This window comes from Saccopteryx leptura, chromosome 8 (assembly GCF_036850995.1).
Source record: "Saccopteryx leptura isolate mSacLep1 chromosome 8, mSacLep1_pri_phased_curated, whole genome shotgun sequence".
Classification (NCBI taxonomy): Eukaryota; Metazoa; Chordata; class Mammalia; order Chiroptera; family Emballonuridae; genus Saccopteryx; species Saccopteryx leptura.
This window is the reverse complement of record NC_089510.1, coordinates 95,195,442-95,220,389: the sequence shown is the minus strand read 5'-3', so window position 1 is coordinate 95,220,389 and position 24,948 is coordinate 95,195,442.

Sequence of the window (24,948 nt, the reverse complement as noted above, 5' to 3'; positions counted from 1 at the left end):
ATAAGATCCTAGGAGATGTTGATGTTGCCTGTCGATATGCCATTTTTGAGTACCACTGTTCTACATAACTTCCAAAAATTGCTGTGATGATGACAGTCAGTTTAAGGGGGATTTAAGAACACACATCTCTCACTGTGGTCAATGTGAGATGTGTTATGTCCTAGAGATCCTTGACATTTTTTCACAGGAATCTCTCCCTGTGCTGTTTTTCTCAGAATTCATTTTTGCATATTTTAATCATCTTTCAAATAGGCTCTGGATGGTCACACAGAGACTGCAGCTCTTCACCAATACAGAGTAGTACAGAATTACTACCACAGAATTATTACTAAATGTTTGCTGCTAATATTTATTTGCACTAAGAAATTCAGGGGTTTTGTGCTAAGGAGCATTCTGTTTTTTTGTCTGATATGTTAGCACAAGACCTAACCTTATGCCTGGTACACAGAAGATACTTAAGAGCCATTATTGTTGAATGAGAAGTGGAATGACTGAACAGGTTTAAGCGTTATAATGGAATGGCTTTGTTTTTAGTTCTCTTTTATACTGATGGGGCAGATAAGAAAGCCCTTTTCTTCTACTAATACAAACTTTGTGCATTTGCTTAGTTAAGTAGAGCTTTATTACTGATTTGGTGAAGTTGAACACGACTTGAGGAGTTCCATTCGGTCAGAGAGTATATTTATCACATATGCTCAGGAGCAAATTATACTTAGCAAAGTGTTAGAAATGCCTTTCTTTATTAACCTAGTCCTGTGAAATAATTTAAATTAAACTATTTTTTTTTCCATTTAAGAAAATGGAAAGTGTCCACTTTCACTTGACATTTCTTTTAAACTTTCTGCAAATGTGTTCTAAGCATTATCTTGTTTTTCCTTACAACCCTGTTCAGAGGTGTGTGACCAAATAATGTTATTCTTTTTGTTCAGACCTGTGGAAGTTAATTGACTTTCTTCTGATTATGAAGAAGTAGGGACAGCCAGCAGTAAAAGAAGCATGAGCCTGCTTTTTTGGGAGTGTGAGCACAGTGGCCACCACAGAGCTCCTAACCCTGCCCTTCTACCATCTAACACAAAATACCCCCTGTCCATGAGAAAGACCTGCATGAAAGGGGGCTTCTTGAAAGATGTCTGCATGGATTATTGTCAGGCCAATTTAAGGTCAAGTAAAAGCATTTCTCTCCCCATCCTCTCTACTTGTGATTTCATAAAACTTTTAATTATTTTTTAAATTTTTTATTGAATTTATTGGGGTGACATTGCTTGATAAAATTATACAGGTTTCAGGTGCACAAATTTTCATGCTCTGTGTATTGCATTGTGTGTTTACCATCCCAAGTCAAGTTTCTCTTCATCACCATTTAAAATACTATTATTTTAGTGCAAAAAAAAAAAGAGATTCTGGCAATTACCAAAACCCAAGTCACTTAAAAGTTTCTAAAACTTTTGTTAAAAATTTTGCATGTACACTAAGCTTACACACAAAATCCAATTTCTATTATAATATGCCTTGAATATTGTTGGGAGGCAGTCTGCTATGGTCTTCTGAGGCTTCTACCTGTCCTGTTAAGTATGCCAAAAATTACCAGATCCTGCCCATTCTTTCACCCAGGCCACGTATCTAGAGTGTTTCTACAGCTGGCAATTCTCAACAGTGAAGTAATGCCTCATGGAAATGCATCATGTTGCCTACATATCACTCTTTTTCTTTTGGACAAACAACATGCTTGTTTGCTGCTTGCTATAAGAGTGGCAGATTTTTAAAGCTCAGAGTTCCTCAGCTATAGGGCAATTGTCTGCTTGCAGAGCCATGCATCTGAGCCCATAATGTTGCCCCATGGTATTTGGAGACAGGGTACCCACTACAACTGTGCTGATATACCTGCTGCTCTTTCTCTTGTGATTAACCAATTGCTGTGATCCAGGAGGCTCGCATTGTCCATCAGCAACCATGGGACTAACTTATGAGCTGTGTTTATTTCAGTGGAAATTCTTGTACTTCTTTCTCTCCTCCACCTCGTAAAACATATTTAAGTAGGAAAAAATTTCTTCTACTTTAGTTTTTTTATTCCCAGTAGATTCTTCCAAAACTTTAGGTTATTTCATAGAGAAAGTTTTATTTCAGTCACATCGTGCTTCTCAATGAATTAAATAAAGCTATAGAAGGATCATATCAATATAATATGAAAGTATCAGAAGTGCAAGAGATTTGGCTTAGGAACCAGGGAGATGTATTTTCTCCCTCTTGTGACATTTTAATGTGGTGGTCTGTAGCAGTAATATCAGAATTTCTGTGTCTTAGGCAGCTGTCCCAAATGCAAATGTATACTACTGCCTATAGCAGCTGGCTGAAGATAAACTCAGAGTTGGGGTGAGACACTATGGGGCAAACTAGCAGCAGCATTTTCTACAGTAAGATGTAATTGTAAGGTATTGCTCTTCTGCTGTTGTGAGCAATCAGAGTGCAAGAGTTAGATGCTTTTTTACACCCGTTCCTCTGTGACACCAGTTGTAATACCTTTAATGCAGGGGTGTTTATTGAACTGAAGGCTTCTCAAATAAATAAAATCAAAGGCCTTATTGGAGGAGGCTGTAAGTTATGGTCTGAAGACAATTTGCTTGGGTTAAAAATCTCAACTCTGACACTTATTAGCTGTACACTTGGTCAATCTCTTTAATCTCTGTCTCAGTGTTCTTCTCTGTAAAGATGAAGTACTAATATCTACCTCACCGAGCTGTGTGACTCAGCACTCACTAAGTACATGGTAGCAGTTTGTCAGATATTATTGGCACAAAAGTATTAGAGAACCCCATAGAACTCCATTTCTAAAATATTCAAGATGCCTGACCTGTGGTGGTGCAGTGAACAAAGTGCCGACATGGAATACTGTGGTCACCGGTTTGAAACCCTGGGCTTGCCTGGTCAAAGCATATACAGAAAGCAACTACTACGAGTTGAGGCTTCCTGCTTCTCTCTCCTCTTTCACTTTATCTCTTTCTCTCTATCTCTCTCTAACTCTCTAAAAATCAATTTAAAAAATGTCTGTTCTTATTTAAAAAAAATAAAATATTAAAAAAAAACTACCCTTGATGATTTAGTTGTAAATTATTTAAAGTGATCATTGGTTGAAATTTAGATTTACACTGTAGTAACCATGTTTGGCCCAAAATCTAAATCCATGATAGAATTTATTTATTTATTTATTTATTTATTTATTTATTTATTTATATTTTTCTGAAGTGAGAAGCAGGGAGACAGAGAGACAGACTGCCACATGTGCCCAACAAGGATCCACCTGGCCTGCCCACCAGGCAGGGATGTTCGGCCCACCTGGGGTGGTTGCTCTGTTGCTGGACAACCCAGCTATTTTAGAACCTGAGGCTAAGGCTATGGAGCCATCCTCAGTGCCCAGGCCAACTTTGCTCCAGTGGAGCCTTGGCTTAGGGAGGGGAAGAGAGAGAGAGAAGAAGGAGAGAGGAAAGGAAAGAGAGAAGCAGATTAGCACGTCTGTGTGCCCTGTCTGGGAATTGAACCCAGTATTCCATATGCTAGGCTGACATTCTATCACTGAGCCAGCTGACCAGTGCTCTATCAGAGAATTTAAAAGTCACCTTATATTAGTTTTAAATGTGGATGAATGCTCTATTGCAAGTAGATGAAATTTAAATATTAAGGCAGATTTTCATCTCTCATAATTGCTATCCGTTCTTTGGCAACATGAAAATCTTCAAAGATTTTTTTTTTTAATAAATATTTATTAATGGTAATGGGATGACATTAATAAATCAGGGTACATATATTCAAAGAAAACATGTCTAGGTTATTTTGTCATTAAATTATGTTGCATACCCCTCGCCCAAAGTCAGATTGTCCTCCGCCACCCTCTATCTAGTTCTCTGTGCCCCTCCACCTCCCCCTAACTCTCTCCCTCCCTCCCTCCCATGTCCTCCCTCCCCCCACCCCTGGTAACCACCACACTCTTGTCCATGTCTCTTAGTCTCGTTTTTATGTTCCACCAATGTATGGAATCATGTAGTTCTTGTTTTTTTCTGATTTACTTATTTCACTCCGTATAATGTTATCAAGATCCCACCATTTTGCTGTAAATGATCTGATGTCATCATTTCTTATGGCTGAGTAGTATTCCATAGTGTATATGTGCCACATCTTCTTTATCCAGTCCTCTATTGAAGGGCTTTTTGGTTGTTTCCATGTCTTGGCCACTGTGAACAGTGCTGCAATGAACATGGGGCTACATGTGTCTTTACGTATCAATGTTTCTGAGGTTTTGGGGTATATACCCAGTAGAGGGATTGCTGGGTCATAAGATAGTTCTATTTTCAGTTTTTTGAGGAAGCACCATACTTTCCTCCATAATGGTTGTACTACTTTACATTCCCACCAACAGTGGATGAGAGTTCCCTTTTCTCCGCAGCCTCTCTAACATTTGCTATTACCCGTCTTGTTGATAATAGCTAATCTAACAGGGGTGAGGTGGTATCTCATTGTAGTTTTGATTTGCATTTCTCTAATAACTAATGAAGCTGGGCATCTTTTCATATATCTGTTGGCCATTTGTATCTCTTCCTGGGAGAAGTGTCTGTTCATGTCCTCTTCCCATTTTTTTATTGGATTGTTTGTTTGTTTGTTGTTGAGTTTTATGAGTTCTTTGTAAATTTTGGATATTAGGCCTTTATCTGAGCTGTTGTTTGAAAATATCATTTCCCATTTAGTTGGCTGTCTGTTTATTTTGATATCAGTTTCTCTTGCTGAGCAAAAACTTTTTATTCTGATGTAGTCCCATTCATTAATTTTTGCCTTCACTTCTCTTGCCATTGGAGTCAAGTTCATAAAATGTTCTTTAAAACCCAGGTCCATGAGTTTAGTACCTATGTCTTCTTCTATGTACTTTATTGTTTCAGGTCTTATATTTAGGTCTTTGATCCATTTTGAATTAATTTAAGTACACGGGGACAGGCTGTAGTCGAGTTTCATTCTTTTGCATGTGGCTTTCCAGTTTTCCCAACACCATTTGTTGAAGAGGCTTTCTTTTCTCCATTGTGTTTTGTTGGCCCCTTTATCAAAGATTATTTGACCATATATATGTGGTTTTATTTCTGGGCTTTCTATTCTGTTCCATTGGTCTGAGTGTCTATTTTTCTGCCAATACCATGCTGTTTTGAATATCGTGGCCCTATAATATAGTTTAAAGTCAGGTATTGTAATGCCCCCAGCTTCATTATTTTTCCTTAGGATTGTTTTGGCTATCTGGGGTTTTTTATAGTTCCATATAAATCTAATTATTTTTTGTTCCATTTCTTTAAAAAATCTCATAGGAATTTTGATGGGAATTGCATTAAATTTATATATTGCTTTGGGTAATATGGCCATTTTAATTATATTTATTCTTCCTATCCAAGAACAAGGAATATTTTTCCATCTCATTGTGTCTTTTTCTATTTCTCTTAATAATGCCTTGTAGTTTTCATTATATAGGACCTTTACATTCTTTGTTATGTTTATTCCTAGGTATTTTATTTTTTTTGTTGCAATCGTGAAGGGGATTATTTTTTTGAGTTCGTTTTCTAATATTTCATTGTTGGCATATAGAAAGGCTATGGACTTTTGTATGTTAATTTTGTATCCTGCGACCTTACTATATTGGTTTATTGTTTCTAATAATCTTTTTGTGGAGTCCTTTGGGTTTTTGATGTATAGGATCATATCATCAGCAAAAAGTGATACCTTTACTTCTTCTTTTCCGATATGGATGCCTTTTATTTCTTTGTCTTGTCTGATTGCTCTGGCCAGAACTTCTAGCACCACGTTAAATAAGAGTGGAGAGAGTGGACAACCCTGTCTTGTTCCTGATTTAAGGTAGAAAGTCCTCAGTTTTATGCCGTTTAATATAATGTTGGCTGATGGTTTATCATATATGGCCTTTATCATGTTGAGATATTTTCCTTCTATACCCATTTTGTTGAGAGTCTTAAACATAAAATTGTGTTGTATTTTATCAAAAGCCTTTTCTGCATCTATTGATAAGATCATGTGGTTTTTGTTCTTTGTTTTGTTGATATGATGTATTACGTTAACCGTTTTACGTATGTTGAACCATCCTTGAGATTCTGGGATGAATCCCACTTGATCATGATGTATTATTTTTTTAATATGTTGTTCTATTCGGTTTGCCAGTATTTTGTTTAGTATTTTAGCATCTGTATTCATTAGAGATATTGGTCTGTAGTTTTCTTTCTTTGTGCCATCCTTGCCAGGTTTTGGTATGAGGGTTATGTTGGCCTCATAAAATGTGTTTGGAAGTATTGCTTCTTCTTCAATTTTTTGGAAGACTTTGAGTAGAATAGGAACCAAGTCTTCTTTGAATGTTTGATAGAATTCACTAGTATAACTGTCTGGGCCTGGACTTTTATTTTTGGGGAAGTTTTTAATAGTTTTTTCTATTTCCTCCCTGCTGATTGGTCTGTTTAGGCTTTCTGCTTCTTCATGAATCAGTCTGGGAAGGTTGTATTGTTCTAGGAATTTATCCATTTCTTCTAGATTGTTGTATTTGGTGGCATATAATTTTTCATAGTATTCTAAAATAATTCTTTGTATATCTATGATGTCTGTGGTGATCTCTCCTCTTTCATTTTGGATTTTATTTATTTGAATCCTGTGCCTTTTTTCCTTGGTGAGTCTTGCCAAGGGTTTGTCAATTTTGTTGATCTTTTCAAAGAACCAGCTCCTTGTTTTATTGATTTTTTCTATAGTTTTTCTGTTCTCTATTTCATTTATTTCTGCTCTGATTTTTATTATCTCCTTTCTTCGGCTGGTTTTGGGTTGTCTTTGTTCTTCTTTTTCTACTTCCTTAAGGTGTGAAGTTAAGTGGTTTACTTCGGCTCTCTCTTGTTTGTTCATATAGGCCTGAAGTGATATGAACTTTCCTCTTATTACTGCTTTTGCTGCATCCCAGAGATTCTGATATGTCGTATTTTCATTTTCATTTGTCTGTATATATCTTTTGATCTCTGCGCTTATTTCTTCTTTGACCCATTCATTTTTTAGAAGTATGTTGTTTAGTTTCCACATTTTTGTGGGTTTTTCCATCTCTTTTTTGCAGTTGAATTCTAGTTTCAAGGCTTTATGATCAGAAAATATGCTTGGTACAATTTCAATTTTTCTAAATTTGCTGATATAGTCTTTGTGGCCCAACATATGGTCAATTCTTGAGAATTTTCCATGTACACTAGAGAAAAATGTATACTCTGTCGCTTTGGGATGAAGTGTCCTGTAGATGTCTATCATATCCAGGTGTTCTAGTATTTCGTTTAAGGCCACTATATCTTTATTGATTCTCTGTTTGGATGACCGATCTAGAGCCGTCAGCGGTGTATTGAGGTCTCCAAGTATGATTGTATTTTTGTTAGTTTTTGTTTTAAGGTCAAAAAGTAGCTGTCTTATATATTTTGGTGCTCCTTGGTTTGGTGCATATATGTTAAGGATTGTTATGTCTTCTTGATTCAACTTCCCCTTAATCATTATGAAATGACCATTTTTGTCTCTGAGTAATTTTTCTGTCTTGTAGTCAGCATTATTAGATATGAGTACTGCTACACCTGCTTTTTTTTGGGTGTTGTTTGCTTGGAGTATTGTTTTCCAGCCTTTCACTTTGAATTTGTTTTTATCCTTTTTGTTTCGATGTGTTTCTTGTAGGCAGCATATAGTTGGATTTTCTTTTTAAATCCATTCTGCTACTCTGTGTCTTTTTATTGGTAAGTTTAATCCATTTACATTTAGTGTAATTATTGACACTTGTGGGTTCCCTACTGCCATTTGTAAATTGCTTTCTGTTAGTTTTGTATCTTGTTTGATTCTTCTCTTTTGTTTTTCTATCATTTGTTTTTGTTTGTTTGTGTTCCATACTTCTTTCCTCTGTTGCTACCTTTTTTAAGTCAAGTGTTTTTGTGGTGGTTTTTTCAAGGGTGGTTACCATTAAGTAATGAAAAGGGTACCTACCATATTCATTGTAGTACCCTATCTTATGAGTATTTCTGCACGTCATCGTCCTTTGCTACTGTTAATCTCCATCCTCTCCCCCTTTTTTTTCCTTTGTTGTCACAGTTTAAGTTTGGTTTTATTGTGTTCTTGGTGGAGCTGTTACTTGTGGTTTTCTTTTCTTTTGTTCTTTGAATCTAGTTGGAAAACCCCCTTTAGTATTTCCTGGAGTGGGGGCTTTCTGCTGATAAATTCTCTCATCTTTTCTGTATTTGTGAATGTTTTTATATCTCCTTCGTTACTTGAAGGATAGCTTTGATGGGTATAGTATTCTTGGCTGAAAGTTCCTCTCTTTCAGGGCTTTAAATATTGGGGTCCACTCTCTTCTAGCTTGTAGAGTTTCTGCTGAGAAATCTGATGATAATCTAATAGGCCTTCCTTTATATGTTGTACTCTTCTTTTCCCTGGCTGCCTTGAGAATTTTTTCTTTGTCATTGGTTTGTGTCATCTTTATTATGATGTGCCTTGGAGTGGGTTCGTTGGGGTTAAGAAAACTCGGTGTTCTGTTTGCTTCTTGAATTTGAGGCTTTAGTTCTTTCCACAGGCTTGGGAAATTCTCGTCTATTATTTGTTTGAGTATATTCTCCATTCCATTTTCTTTCTCTTCTCCCTCTGATATACCTATTATTCTTATGTTATTCTTTCTGATGGAGTTGGACAATTCCTGTAGGGCTTTCTCGTTTTTTATTATTTTTGAGTCTCTTTCTTCTTCTCTCTGTTGTGCCTCAAGTTGTTTGTCTTCTATTTCACTATCCTATCTTCTATCTGGGCTGTTCTGTTAGCTAAGCTTGTTACCTCGTTTTTCAGCTTGTGAATTGAGTTTTTCATTTCTGTTTGATTTGTTTTTATAGTTTCAATTTCCTTGGTAATATATTCTTTGTGTTCATTGAGTTGTTTTCTGATCTCCCTAAATTGCCTTTCTGTGTTTTCTTGTATATCTCTGAGTATTTTTAAGATTTCTATTTTAAATTCTCTGTCATTTAGCTCCAAGCCTTCCAATATGTTAAGTCTTTTCTCCATAGATTTTTCCACATCTATTTGTGTTACCTCTCTTTCTTTTGTATCCATAATATTCGATTTCCTCTTTCATATTGGCATCTGAGGGTGGTCTTGTTGATAGCACTAATTAGAATTAATAGAGTAAAAAGTAAAAAAAAAAAAAGAGGTAAAACACCCCACAAAAAAAATAGTAATAATTTATTATTTCCCCCTTTTTTCTTTCTTCTCTTTCCCTCCTCTCCCCTCCTCAGGGAAATATCGTGATGACCTGTGAATTATATTATGCTAAATGGAACAAAAACTGCCTATAATGGAGGGCCTGATTTGGGGTGAAGAGTTCAAGGGGCAAAAAAATGGAGTAGGGACCTACTAAATGCAAAAAAAAAAAAAAAAAAGAAAGAAAATCTTAGACAAGCTTAAGATGATTTGCTTGTAAGTGATGGTCAACTAAGAGATATAATGAGAGGGATAAGAGGGAACCAGAAAAAAGGAGGAAAAAAAAGAATAATAAAGAAGAAAAATAAAAATAATAAGTAAAAATCTGTTGTATTAAGTGGAGCGAAGACTAAATACAATGGAGACCTTGGGTTGGGAGGAATGCTAGTGAGTTAAAAAGCAATGTAAAAAGTACCCGAAATGCCACAAAAATAAACAAACAAACAAAAATAAACAAAAACAAAAGCAAAAAAGAAAAATAAAACCAAAAAAAACCGTTGAGTCCCAAATTAAGTAATTTGTTCGTGATTGAGGATTAAATGAGAGGAAAAGTAAAATGAGAAAAGAAAAAACGAATAGGAAGGAAAAAATAAGAAAAAGAGAAAAATGAAGGAAGAAAAAAAAAGGAAGAGAAAAAAACAAAATAAAGCAAAACAAAAATAAAAAAAAAGAGGAGAGAGTGAGAGTTAAGTGTTTTGGAGTATAACCTTAAAGGAGGGTGAGGATGAAGATAAGCAATAAAATGTAACACTCATGGGTAGTGTAGTTCAAGAAAAGGGAAGCATAAGATGGGCAGAGAATAAAAGGACCGAGGTGAAGGAAATAGAAATAATAATAATAAAGGCAATAAGATAGAAGAAACAAACAACAAAAACAAAAAAATTAGTGGAACAAGTTGTAAAGTCTGTGGATTTTTCTTGATTTTGAGAGGTTAACTTCTTCCTTTTTCTTTTCTCTCCCTCTTCCTGGTCGGTGACTCTGTACCCCAGGCTCTGCCCTGTGTCACACTTAGGTAGGGATTTGCAGTTGATGGGATTCTATGGCAATGTCATATAATTGGCTTTAGTCTTGCTGGTAGTCAAGGCTTGTTGTCGTTTGCAGGGTCCAATGATGAGAGAGTTTGCTTTCCTGGAGTCTCTCTCCTAGTCCCCTCTTCCTGAATTAGCAGCCTGGTGATCCAGCTATAAGGCTGCTACTGCTTCTGCCTGGGGAGTAAGAGGCTCAAAGAGCTAGGAAATCCCCACTCTGTCCCCACTCAGCGCAAGGCTTTGGGAAAGGCTCTGGCAGTCAGAGCCTCCAGTGTAATCAGGCGGGGGTGGGAGTCAATTGTTGTCAAGGTGACTGTTCAGCACCTAGCATTCAGTTGGACCACTCAACCCAGGCTTTCCACACTTTGTAGCCTGTTTTGGCTGGGAAGAAGAGGCACTAGTCTCTGCTTGCAACTAGTGTAGAATAGACCTTATTATCTGCCAAGTCCCTCTTGTTAGCGTTTATACCTGAATATGGATGGAGGCTCTATCAATCAGAAGTTGCCCCCGCCCCTTTAGCGAGAGGCACTAAAAAATATCATGCCTCTTGTCTTGGATCGCTGAACTGAGAGAGATCTTATCAATTAGAGCCCCGTGTGTGTGCAGATTTCATGGGTTAAACTAATTTCAGTGATTGGGTCTGCAGCTGTACTCCCGAAGGTATTTCAGGCTGCCCGCGTGCCCCTCCCCCAACACTTGATTGTTAGCTTGAATGGCTGGGTGAGGTGCCCTGCCCATGGAGAGAATCTCCCAAGTAGGGAAGACCGCCCTGTTGCCTCTCCCGCTCACCTCGCCGCTGGTGGCTGGGGCACACCGGGTGCAGGATAATGGGGCACCCTGTGTGTGAGGGCCAGTAGGGCACTCTGGGCGCGTGGGATGCCCAGGGCATGCGTGCGCGTGAATGGGGTGCTCCGGGCACCGGTGGCTGGGGACTCTCACTCGCAGTGCGCGGGCCACTGGGAACGTTAGCGGTACTCGCTCTGCGACCGGACCGCGGCACCAGGCGTGTGCCTGTGGCTGCTCGCAGCGCTTAGGCTTCCGCTCCCTGAGTGTGGGCCGACTCACCACAGGCACACTCCCTCCGCGGCTTGAATGAACGTCCCTGCGGTAGTTAGCTTCCTCCACACCCTTTTCTCTCAGATTCAAGTGATAACAGTCCTTTCGCTTTCAGTTTGTGTGGAACTCCGGAATGCTCCGAGGATAAATTTTTCTGTTTCTAGTTGATAAATTTGTTGTTATTTTGGGGAGATCTGTTGGACGCGCTGCTCACGGCGCCATTTCAGTGACGTCACCTTCAAAGATTTTTTATGTAAACATTTCCTCCATATTCACTGCCTTGCCAGACAGTATAGCTAATTCTGAGTCAAAATCAACACAGCTTGTTAATTTGGCGTACACAACATTTGGTTGTTTCCATATATATTATTTGTGGAGGTGAAGGGGATATATTTCATTTGAACAATGTGTTATTGGGTTCTGCCAATTCTGAATACAGTCTTCCTTCTGGCCAGAGAAATTTCCAAACTTCTTTCTTTACTACTTGAATTTTGATATCTTCTAAAAAAAACTTTACTACTAGATTGAGACAATCTCCTTACCAAACATGTAGTTGTTTCACTTTAAAGCAGTCTTAAAAAGCATAATAATTTCTGTAATATCTACAATAAACACAGAAAACGTAGTAGTATACCCAAACTGCTAGAAATCTATTATTCCCTATATATAGAGTAAATTAGCAGCTATATATGAAGTAAATCTACCCAGTTGCTGCTAACTACCCTTTTAGACTTTTCTGTAGTTAAGCAGTTAACCCTTATTGACTTCCTAAATAATTTACTCCTAAAAGCATTAAATTGAATGTAAATGGAAGTGAGACCTGAAGATGGCAGCAAAGTAGGCAGATGCACAGACTCCCAGCTCACACCACCAAACTGGATTGTAAACTAATTTATGAACAATCAGCGTGAAAAACCAAATCTGGACTACAAGAACAGCTCTCAAAAACCAAGGAGCAAAGAAGAAGCCACAACAAACCTGGAGTGCCTGAATCTCCCCTGCTTACAGGAATGGGGGGGGGTGAGGCTGGGATCCCACTCCAAAAAAAAGAGCAGTAAATACTGCTCACAGCCACTTGCCACTTGCCTGGTGACCAGGGAACAAAGTGTGTTGAAAGGGCCCCACTTGTCTTCCAAAAAGAAAGAAGAGAGAGAGAGACAGATGGTGAGGGGAAGAGGAATCCAGGTGGTGACCTGAAAAGCTGACTCATTCAGAGCTGGAGGCGGCCATAACTTGGGGAGGGGCTGATACTTCCACAAAGCAAAATACAATAGTACTTGCAGGTCACAGAAATACAGACATCTTTCAAGCTCCAATCAGTGCAATAAGACCCAGCTGAAAACGAGAAGTGGGGAGGAGGGGCAGTAACTTAGGTCTCCATGGAGATCTGAGATACACCTCCCCCTACTGAAGCTGAGAAAGAAACCCGCCCCCAGAGTGATTAACTGGCAGAAGGGGACTTCAGATCATCAGGTCACACCCACTGCATTCCTGGATATAGTTTCAAATAAGCCCCCTGCTGAGATCAGCAAACAAGACAATCATCTTCTAAGAAAACAAACAAATAAAGACTTCAAAGTGGCCCAAATCTGAAAGTGAATTACAAATAATAGCTGATGCCAACCCAAGAAGACCTAGAAACAACACAAATGAAAACTGGAGGCAGACAACACCAAGCCTACACTCAACCAGCTCTACAAACAAAATATCCAAACACACAGGTACAATGAAAAGACAAAGAAGTACAATCCAAATGAAACAAGAGAAATCTTCAGGAGATGAACTGAGTGTTATGGAAATAATCAAACTTCTAGATGCGGAGTTCAAAATTATGATTGTAAGGATGCTTACAGATCTTAGAACAACAATGGATGGATGGTCATCATGAACACCTAAATAAAGAAATAGCAAGTGTAAAAAAGGATATTAAAATATTAAAACAGAATCAGTTGGAGATGACAAATACAGTATCAGAAATGAAGACCACAATAGAAGAAATTAAAAACATGATGGATAGAGCTGAGGATCGAATCAGTGAGTTGGAGGACAACTGGAATGAAGGCATGAAAGCAGAGAAGAAAAAAGAAAAGAGACTCAAAAAGTCTGAGGAAACTCTTAGAGAGCTCTGTGACAACCTAAAGAGAAATAACATTCTCATTATAGGGGTTCCTGAAGAAGAGAAAGAACAAGGGATAGAGATTTTGTTCAATCAAATCATAGCTACAAACCTCCCTAAATTAATGCAGGAAATACTCTAATGAGTTCAAGAAGCATGGAGAACTCATTTAAAGAGAAACCCAAAGAAACCTACACCAAGACACATCATAATTAAAATACCAAAGGTAAGTGATAAAGAGAAAATATTAAAAGCTGCTAGAGAAAAAAAAGCTATCACCTACAAAGGAGCCCCCATAAGGATGACATCAGACTTCTCAACAGAAACACTTAAAGCCAGAAGGGAATGGCAGAAATATTCAAAGTAATGCAGTACAAGAACCTACAACCAAGACTACTTTATCCAGCAAGACTATCATTTAAAATTGAAGGAGAAATAAAAAGTTTGCCAGACCAAAAAAAAAAAAACAACTCACGGAATTTATTACAACCAAACCAATGCTGCAGGAAATGTTAAGGGGCATGGTGTAAACAGATCAAAGTGGGAAAAGAATATAATAAAAGAGGAATACAGCTTTAAAGAATAAAATGGCAATAAGAACTGCAAATCAACAATAACCTTAAATGTAAATGGATTAAACAATCCAATCAAAAGACATAGGGTAGCTGTGTGGATAAGAAAGCAGGACCCATACATATGCTGTCTACAAGAGACACACCTTAGAACAAAAGATACACATACATTGAAGGTAAAAGGATGGAAAAAAAACATTTCATGCAAATGGAAATAAAAAAAAGCTGGGGTGGCAATACTTATATCAGACAAATTGGACTTTAAAACAAAGGATATAGTAAGAAATAAAGAAGGCCACTACATAATGATAAAGGGAGTAATCCAACAGGAAGATATAACTATTATAAATATCTATGGACCTAATATAGGAGCACCTAAATATATAAAGCAAACTTTGGTGGATTTAAAGGGCGAGATCAACAGCAATACTATAATAGTAGGGGATTTTAATACTCCACTAACATCACTAGATAGATCCTCAAGAAAGATAATTTACAAAGAAAGAGCAGACATATTGGACACATTAGATCAACTCGATTTAATAGATATCTTCAGAACCTTTCACCCTAAAGTAGCAGAATATGCATTCTTTTCAAGTGCTCATGGTACATTCTCTAGGATAGACCACATGTTAGGGCACAAAAGTGCTCTCCACAAATTTAAGAAGATTGAAATCATATCAAGAACTTTCTTCGATCACAATGGCATGAAACTAGAAATGAACCACAACAGAAAAGCTCAAAAATTCTCAAACATGTGGAAACTAAATAGCAGATTGTTAAATAACGAAAGGATTAAAAATGAGATCAAAGAAGAAATAAAAAAAATTCTGAGAAATGAATGACAATGAGCGTACAACAACTGAAAATTTATGGGACACAGCAAAAGCAGTACTGAGAGGAAAGTTCATAGCACTACAGGCACACTTTAAGAAGCTAGAAAAAGCTCAAATAAACAACTTAACCCTGCATCTAAAAGAACTAGAAAAATAACAGCAAGTAAAGCCCAAATGTAGTAGAAGGAAGGAAATAATAAAGATCAGAGCAGAAAAAAATGACATAGAGGCTAAAGAAACAATACAGAGGATCAATGAAACTAGGAGCTGGTTCTTTGAAAAGGTAAACAAGATTGATGAACCTTTAACTAGACTCACCCAGAAAAAGAGAGAGAGGACTCAAATAAATAAAATTAGAAATGAGAGGGGAGAAATAACAACTGACACAACAGAAATACAAAATATTGTAAGAAAATACTATGAAGAACTGTATGCCAAAAAACTAGACAACCTAGATGAAATGGACAAATTCCTTGAAACATACAATCTTCCAAAAATCAATCTGGAAGAATCAGAAAACCTAAACAGACCGATTACACCAAATGAGATCGAAACAGTTATCAAAAAATTCCCAACAAAGAAAAGTCCTGAGCCTGATGGCTTCCCAAGTGAATTTTACCAAATATTCAAAGAGCTAACTCCTATCCTTCTCAAGCTATTTCAAAAAATTCAAGAGGAAGAAAGACTTCCAAGCTCCTTTTTTGAGGCGAGCATAATTCTGACTCCAAAACCAGGCAAAGACAACACAAAGAAAGAAAATAATAGGCCAATATCCCTGATGAATATAGATGCTAAAATCCTCAACAAAATATTAGCAAATCGGATCCAACAATATATGGAAAAAATCATACACTATGATCAAGTGAAATTTATTTTGTGGACGCAAGGCTGGTACAATATTTGCAAATCAATCAATGTGATTCATCACATAAACAAAAGGAAGGAGAAAAACCACATGATAATTTCAATAGATGCAGAAAAAGCATTTGATAAAATCCAACACCCATTCATGATCAAAACTCTCAACAAAGTGGGAATACAGGGAACATACCTCCACATGATAAAAACCATCTATGTGAAACCCACAGCCAACATCATACTCAATGGGCAAAAATTAAAAGAAATCATCTTGATCAGGAAAAAGGCAGCAGTGTCCTCTTTCACCACTCTTATTCAACATAGTTCTGGAAGTCCTAACCATAGCAATCTGACAAGAAGAATTAATAAAAGGCATTGAAGTTGGAAAAGAAGAAGTAAAGCTATCATTATTTGCAGATGATATGATATTGTATAGAGAAAACTCTAAAGTCTCAGCCAAAAAACTACTGGACCTGATAAATGAATTCAACAAGGTGGCAGGATATAAAATTAATACTCAGAAATTGGAAGCATTTTTATATATCAACAATGAACAGTCAGAAAGAGAAGTTAAGGAAACAATCCCCTTTACTATTACAATAAAAAAATAAAGTACCTAGCAGTACATTTAACCAAGGAGACTAAAGAGTTTTACTCAGAAAATTATAAAACATTAATAAAAGAAATCAAGAAAGATACAAACAAGTGGAAGCATATACCATGCTCATGGTTAGGAAGAATAAACATCATTAAAATGTCTATATTACCCAAAGCAATTGATAAATTCAATGAAATACCAATTAAAATACCAATGAAATACTTTAAAGATATAGATTATATATTCCAAAAATTTATATGGAACCAAAAGTGAACACGAGTAGCTTCAGCAATCTTAAAAAAGAAGAATAAAGTGGGAGGCATCACACTTCCTGATATCAAGCTATACTACAAGGTCATTGTACTCAAAACAGCCTGGTACTTGCATAAGAACAGACACATAGATCAATGGAACAGAACGGAGAACCCAGAAATAAACCCACAGTTCTATGGACAACTGATATTTGACAAAGGAGGTAAGGAAATACAATAGAGTAAAGACAACCTCTTCAAAAAATGGTGTTGGGAAAATTGGACAGCAACCTGCAAAAAAATGAAAATAGACCACCAACTTACACCATTCACAAAAATAAACTCAAAATGGATAAAAGACTTAAATGTAAGGCATGAAACCATAAACATCTTAGAAGAAAACATAGGCAGTAAGCTCTCCGACATCTCTCACAGCAATATATTTGCTGATTTATCTCCATGGGCAAGAGAAATAAAAGACAGGATAAACAAATGGGACTTTATCAAACTAAAAAGCTTTTGCACAGCCAAAGACAATAAGAACAGAATAAAAAGACAAACTGCACAATGGCAGAACATATTTGACAGTACATCTAATAAGGGGTTAATAACCAAAATTTATAAAGAACTTGTAAATCTCAACACCAGAAAGACAAACAGTCCAATCAAAAAATGGGCAAAAGAAATGAATAGACCCTTCTCCAAAGAGGACATACAGATGGCCAATAGGCATATGAAAAAATGCTCAACATCACTCATCATTAGAGAAATGCAAATTAAAACCACAATGAGATATCACCTCACACCAGTCAGAATGGCGCTCATCAACAAAACAACACAGAATAAGTGCTGGCAAGGATGTGGAGAAAAGAAACCCTCCTACACTGCTGATGGGAATGCAGACTGGTGCAGCCTCTTTGGAAAACAGTATGAAGATTCCTCAAATAATTGAAAATCGAACTGCCTTTTGACCCAGCCATCCCACTTTTAGGAATATACTCCAAGAACACCATAGAACGGTTCCAGAAGAAGAAATGCACCCCCCATGTTTATAACAGCATTGTTCACAGTAGCGAAGATCTGGAAACAGCCCAAGTTTTCATCAGAGGACAAGTGGATTAAAAACCTTGGTACTTATATACTATGGAGTACTACTCAGCCATAAGAAATGATGACATCGGATCATTTACAATAACATGGATGGACCTTGATAAAATTACACGGAGTGAAATAAGTAAATCAGAAAAAAAAACTAAGAACTCTATGAACCCATACATAGATGGGACATAACAATGAGACTCAGAGACATGGATAAGGAAGGAGATAGAGGGGGTGGGGGAGGGTAGTGGTACAAAGAAAACTAGATAGAAGGTGACAGAAGACAATTTGACTTACGGTGAGGGGTATGCAGCATAATCAAAGGTCAAAATAATCTGGAGATGTTTTTTTGCAACATATGTACCCTGTTTAATCAATGTCACTGTATTAAAATTAATAAAAATAAGATAAAAAAGGAAGTTTTTCAAAGTAAAGACAAACCAGTTCTGGGAGTTGGTGATAATCATAAAACTTCTATAATGTTCTTCTGATTTGTCTTTTTTTATTTTTAAATAGGCATTATTCAGTTTTTCCTCACTGGTCCAAGCTTTAATGATGTACAAGCATTAGCTTTAAGAGACATTTAAGATAAAACACCTCTGTAGTTACTGGTATGAGTTTAAAATCCAATTTAATGTAAACAGTAAAACAGAAATTTCTGTTATTAAAATAAAAATGAGTTAGCCACACTGATGCTGTTTAATCAAATATTATTTTAACCTACTGTTTTTAAAATACTACTGTAAAAGTGCAGTAAAGATGGGAAAAAACACAATTTAATAGAATTATTAAAAAATGAAGTAATCACCTCAAATGAGGGACTGACCCTAGGCCAAATCTGGACTATCCAAGCTTATCTTTGCAGCTGTTCTCATGATTGTTTTTCCATTTCAACAGCTGATTACTTCCCTGTTTCTTAATGATAATGTTCATGATATTCAAAACTCAGAGTTGGAAGGGCCTTGAAAGTATATTAGTGGTATTTCTTATTTACTAATGAAAATGAATCCCAATAAAACAAATGACATACACACTGTTGACCAGTTGTCTAGTTGGTAGCAGAGCCTAAGACTAAAATTAGGTTTCTAAATCCTAATTCAATTTTGAAAAAAAAAAAAATTTTTAAAAAGCACTGCTTTATCTAACATGAAGGAGGACAAAATAAAATTCTTTCTAGAAAACACTGGCAGAATTTTTACTTTGGTACCCAGATCAAGTGTTCTCTTATGTAGTATCTAGTACCTATTCCCTTGAATTCGGCCTTCCCCATTTGTCATCATAAATTTTCTGTTCATTCTTCTCAAGGTGAGGAATATCTAATTACATAGAACAGACAAGAAGTAAATACTTTATCACTCTCACAATTTATACTTATATTTTAATGACAACTTCTGGGGATAGATATTTAATAAAAAATAATGTATTTCCATTTTTTTAAAGAAAATTAAATAAAATTTTTTAATCCTAATTGTTTTTCATCTGACCTGTTTTCAAAGTCTTTAAAACATAAGAAACAATGAGTAGAGGGAGGAAACCTGCTACAATCTTTTAGAATTTACAAAATTCTTATTCTACTATAAGAAAGCATTATTTGGTACAAGGTATTTTGTAGATGTACATGAACAGTATATATATTATCTGGATCATGTTGTGCTATGTACAAGTCTTTACAATTCTTCCTGAAGGTTAAAACTGTCATTTCAGGTAATTTGATAAATCTCCAAAGAATAGTTTTGAAAAATTTAACTATTCAATAATTCTCAGTTTAGAACTATCAGGAAGATAACTGAGGCTATGCATTCAGCCAGCTTTACAAGAAAAAGTTACATCTGTGTTCCAATAAAAAAAAGGAACTACAACTGAAACTATACAGTTCACCATCTTTAATCACTGGACTTTTTATTCTTTGATGAAAATTGATTCACCATCTTTAAAAAAGGTGAGGTTTTCTAAGAGTGAAACATAGAGTTCTAAATGACCTGAGTTAAAGGAAAAAAAAAGAAAAAAGGAGTGACATCAGAGAAATGGTGCCATGAGTAGTGCTCCCAATACCTCTCCCTGTAACTTCAACAAATTCAACAACTAGAGAGAGAAAAACAATCTCAGGAGCATCTGAAATACACATAGATCAAATAAAGGTACGATTGGGTGAAAAGGTGGCTGAATATATAATCCACTCTGAAGAAAATAAGATGGAGAATGGAGTATTCCATTTTCCTCACTGACCCGAGCAAGGGCTGCTTTCACTTGGAACTGAGAAAAAGTGAGGGCTGGGGGCGTGAAAAAAGCTGGGTTAGTGCAGAGACATTCAAGCCGAGGAGACAGTGTGCCCACAGCTCAGCCCACGCAGAGCTAACACCAGTGGCAGACCCTGGCAGAGGTGGGCGAGCAGTTGGCTTGTTTACTCCTGATATCCCGGTTGGCCAGTATGGGCAATGTACCAGTGGATCCACCTGGCATTTCAGGCGTGGGTGCCCACATTCATGGATGGAGGGGCTAGGTTAAAGACTGTCAGTAGTGGCCTTCTGTGTGGGTTGTGACAAGAGTTTCTGAATAATCCCGGCTTTCCAAACAACAGTGTAAGAAAGCCAGCTTCTCTATACCTGGGCCTGTCTGGGCGTGGCACCTTGCCAGCCATAAAGGCTAACAAAGCACACTCTTGAGGAAGAGAACTACAGAAGTGGTAGGGGAAAGGGCATGCAGGCAGCTTGAAGACAGCCTTTGGAGAGCAGACCTGCAGAGTGCTGAGGCATACTAGACATGCCTGGAGGTTCATAGAAAGACACCTGAAAGGCAATTGGCTCCCAGCCCTGCCTGATTACACTGGCAGCTCAGGTTGGCAAAGCCTTACCCAGAACCCTGCACTGAAAGGGGATATAGAGGGGATTTGGCAGCTCTTAGAGCCTCTTGCCCTCTAGGCAGTGGCTGAGGCAACTTCACAGCTGGGTTCCCAGGCTGCTGGTTCAGGAAGGAGAGGTTTGGGGAGAGGCTCCAGGAAAACAAACTCTCTCATTGTCGGAGCCTGTAAACGCTAAAAAGCCCCACCTACCAATGGACTGAGGCCTAGTTTATGTCATCACCATAGCAACACAACAGCAAATCTCTGCCTAAGAGTGCCACAGGGGCAGAACCTGGGATACACCACCACCAGCCAAAAAGAAAGAGAAGAAAGAAAAAGAAAGAAGATAACTTCTCAAAACCAGAAAAAATTCACAGTCTTTATAACTTTTCCATTTTTTCTTGTATTTCTTATCTTTTCTTTTCTTCTACCTTGGTAATTCTATTCTCTTTCCATTTTATTCTTTTCTTTTCATTTTGAACATTATTACCCACAGGTGTTACATTTTCCATTCTTTTTTTTCTACCAGTGTTACATTCCAAAGAACAAGTCAACAGTTTTTCTATCTCTCTTTTTGTTTATTCTTTTTTCTTTCACTTTTTCTCTCATTCAAATCTCACTCACAAACAAATTATTTTATTCTGGATTCAAATTTTTTCTTTGTGGCATTTTGTGTGTTTTTTACTTTGCTTTTTATCTCTTTAGCATTTCCCCCAACTCCAGCTATCCATTCTATAGTTTTTCTGCCAATTAATACAATAAAATTTTTATTTTTCATTGTATTTTTCCTTTTTTTATTTTCTTTTCTCTTACACTAATATTTCTCTCATTTGACCGTCATTTAAAAAAATTATTTCATTTTTGATCCAAATATTTTTTGTGGTATTTTGTGGGTCTTTGCCTAATTTTTTGCCTCTTTGTCATTCCCCCTCAACCCAGGCCCTCTGTTCTATGTATTGTTCCTCTAACCACAATAGAATTTTCAGTTTTTCACTGCATTTTCTCAAAAAAAATTTTATCAACTCTTATTAGTGTTATTAACAATACCACTCTCAAATACCATTAAAGAAAAAGAAATCAAATATCATGGGTACAAACGACAGTAATATAGCTCAGATAGATGAGGAAAAATCTATAGAAAAAAATTTCAATAGCTTAGAAACCTTGGAGTTATATGACAAAGAATTTAAAATTAAAGTCTTAAAATACTCAGGGATATACAAGAAAGAACAGAAAGAAAATTTAGAAAGCTCAAAAAACAATTCAGTGAACATAAAGAATACTTCACCAAGAAATTAAAATTATGAAAATAAATCAAACAGATGAAAAACTCAATTCATGAACTGAAAAATAAGGTAACAAGCTTAGCCAATAGAATAGGCCAGATAAAGGAGAGAATTAGTGACATAGAAGACAGGCAACTAGAGGTACTACAGAGAGAAGAGAAGAGAGATTCATGAATTTAAAAAAAAATGAGATAACCCTACTGGAATTGTCTCACTCCATCAGAAAGAGCAACAGAAGAATAATGGATATATCATAAGGAGAAGAGAAAGAAAATGGAATGGAGAACATATTCAAACAAATAGTAGATGAAACTTTCCAAGCCTGAAGAAAGAACTAAAGCCTCGAATTCAAGAAGCAAACAGAACACCGAGTTATCTTAACCCTAACAAACCTATTCCAAGGCACATCATAATGAAATTGGCACAAACAATTCACAAAGAAAAAATTCTCAAGTCAGCCAAGGAAAAGAAGAATACAATATATAAAGAAAGGCTCATTACATTATCAACAGATTTCTCAGCAGAAACTCTACAAGCTAGAAGATAGTGGACCCCAATATTCAAAGTTTTGACAGCAGGGAACTTCCAGCCAAGAATACTATACCCATCAAAGTTATCCTTCAAACACAAAGGTGAAATAAAAATATTCACAGATACAGAAAAGATGAGGGAATTTATCACTAGAAAACCCCCACTTGTGCCTGACCTGTGGTGGCGCAGTGGATAAGGCATCAACCTGGAAACACTGAGGTTGCTGGTTCAAAACCCTGGCTTGCCTGGTCAAGGCACATATGGGAGTTGATGCTTCCTGCTCCTCCTCCTTCTCTCTCTCTCTCTTTCTCTCTCTCCCCCCCTCTAAAATGAATAAATAAAAAAAAAATTAAAAAAAAAATTAATAAAAAAAAAAAAAAAAAAGAAAACCCCCACTTTAGGAGATACTAAAGGGAGTTTTCTGACCAGACACAAAGAACAAAACAAAACAAAACTACAAGTAAAACTCCATCTGGCCTTGGCCGGTTGGCTCAGTGATAGAGCATCGGCCTGGCGTGCAGAAGTCTCGGGTTCGATTCCTGGCCAGGGCACACAGGAGAAGTGCCCATTTGCTTCTCCACCCCTCCCCCTCTCCTTCCTCTCTGTCTCTCCCTTCCCCTCCCACAGTGAGGCTCCATTGGAGCAAAAGATGGCCTGGGTGCTGGGGATGGCTCCTTGGCCTCTGCCACAGGCGCTAGAGTGGCTCTGGTCACAACAGAGCGACTCCCCAGAGGGGCAGAGCATCACCCCCTGGTGGGCAGAGCGTCGCCCCCTGGTGGGCATGCCGGGTGGATCCCGGTTGGGCACATGTGGGAGTCTGTCTGACTGTCTCTCCCCATTTCCAGCTTCAGAAAAAAAAAAAAGCTCCATCAAGATTGCAATAAAAACAAGATTAATCTGTGAAAAAGAAACAAAAAAAGGGAGAGGACAACGATTAACAGTAGCAAAGGAGGATGGAGTGCAGAAGCACTTATGAGAGATTGTTCTACAATGAAATGATATGTATGCTTTTCATTACTTAATGGTAACCACCCCTGAAAAAACCAACACAGAAGTACATGGCTTGAAAAAGAAGTAACAGAGAAAAGAAATATGTATTACAACCAAACAAAAACAATGATAGAAAAATAAAGAGAACCAAACAAGATACAGAACTATCAGAAAGCAACATATAAGATGGCAATAGGAAATTCTCAAATGTCAATAATTATACTAAAAGTAAATGGATTAAACTTGCCAATAGAAAGACACAGAGTAGCATAATGGATTAAAAAAGACAATCCAACTGTATGCTGCCTACAAGAAACACATCTAAGCTACAAGGATAAAAACAAAATCTAAGTGAAAGATTGGGAAAAATACTACAAGCAAATAACATCCAAAAAAAAGCAGGTGTAGCAATACTCATATCTAATAATGCTGACTACAAGACAGCAAAGATAATTAGAGACAAAAACGGTCATTTCATAATGATAAAGGGGACATTGAATCAAGAAGACATAAATAACACTTCTTAATATCTATGCACCAAACCAAGGAGCAACAAATATATAAGACAGCTCCTGACTGACCTAAAAACAAAAACTGACAAAATACAGTCATACTTGGAGACCTCAATACACCGCTGACGGCTCTAGACCATTCATCCAAACAGAAAATCAATAAAAAATATTGGCCATAAATAAAAACTAGAAAAACTGGATATGATAGACATCTACAGGACATTTTATCCCAAAGTGACATAGTATACATTTTCCTCTAGTGTACATGGAACTTTCTCAAGAATTGACCATATGTTGGGCCATAAAAATAACATCAACAAATTCAGAAAGATTGAAATTATACCAAGTATATTTTCTGATCATAAAGTCTTGAAACTAGAATTCAACTGCAAAAAAGAGGTAAACAAACCCACACAAATCTGGAAACTAAACAACATAGTTTTAAAAAATGACTGGGTCAAAGAGGAAATAAGCACAGAGATCAAAAGATACATACAGGCAAACGAAAATAACAATACAGAATCTCTGAGATGCAGCAAAAGCAGTAATAAGAGGGAAGTTCATATTACTAAAAGCCTATATGAACAAACAAGAGAGAGCCTAAGTAAACCCCTTAAGTTCACATCTTAAGAAACTAGAAAAAGACAAAGACAACCCAAAAGCAGCAAAAAAAAAAAAAAAAAAAAAAAAAAAAAAAAAGAAAATAATAAAAATCAGAGCAGAAATAAAAGAAATAAGGAACAGAAAAACTATAGAAAAAAATAATAAAACAAGGAGCTGGTTCTTCGAAAAGATCAACAAAATTGACAAACCCTTTGCAAGACTCACCAAGGAGAAAAGAGAAAGGACTCATATAAACAAACTCCAAAAGGAAAGAAGAGAAATGACCACAGATATGATAGATATAAAAGAATTATTGTAGAATACTATGAAAAACTATATGCCACCAAATTTAACAATATAGAAGGAATGGATAAATTTCTAGAACAATACAATCTTTCTAGACTGAGCCATGAAGAAGCAGAAAGCCTAAACAGACCAATAAGCAGGGAGGAAATAGAAACATCTATTAAAAACATCCCCCAAAATAAAAGTACAGGGCCAGAT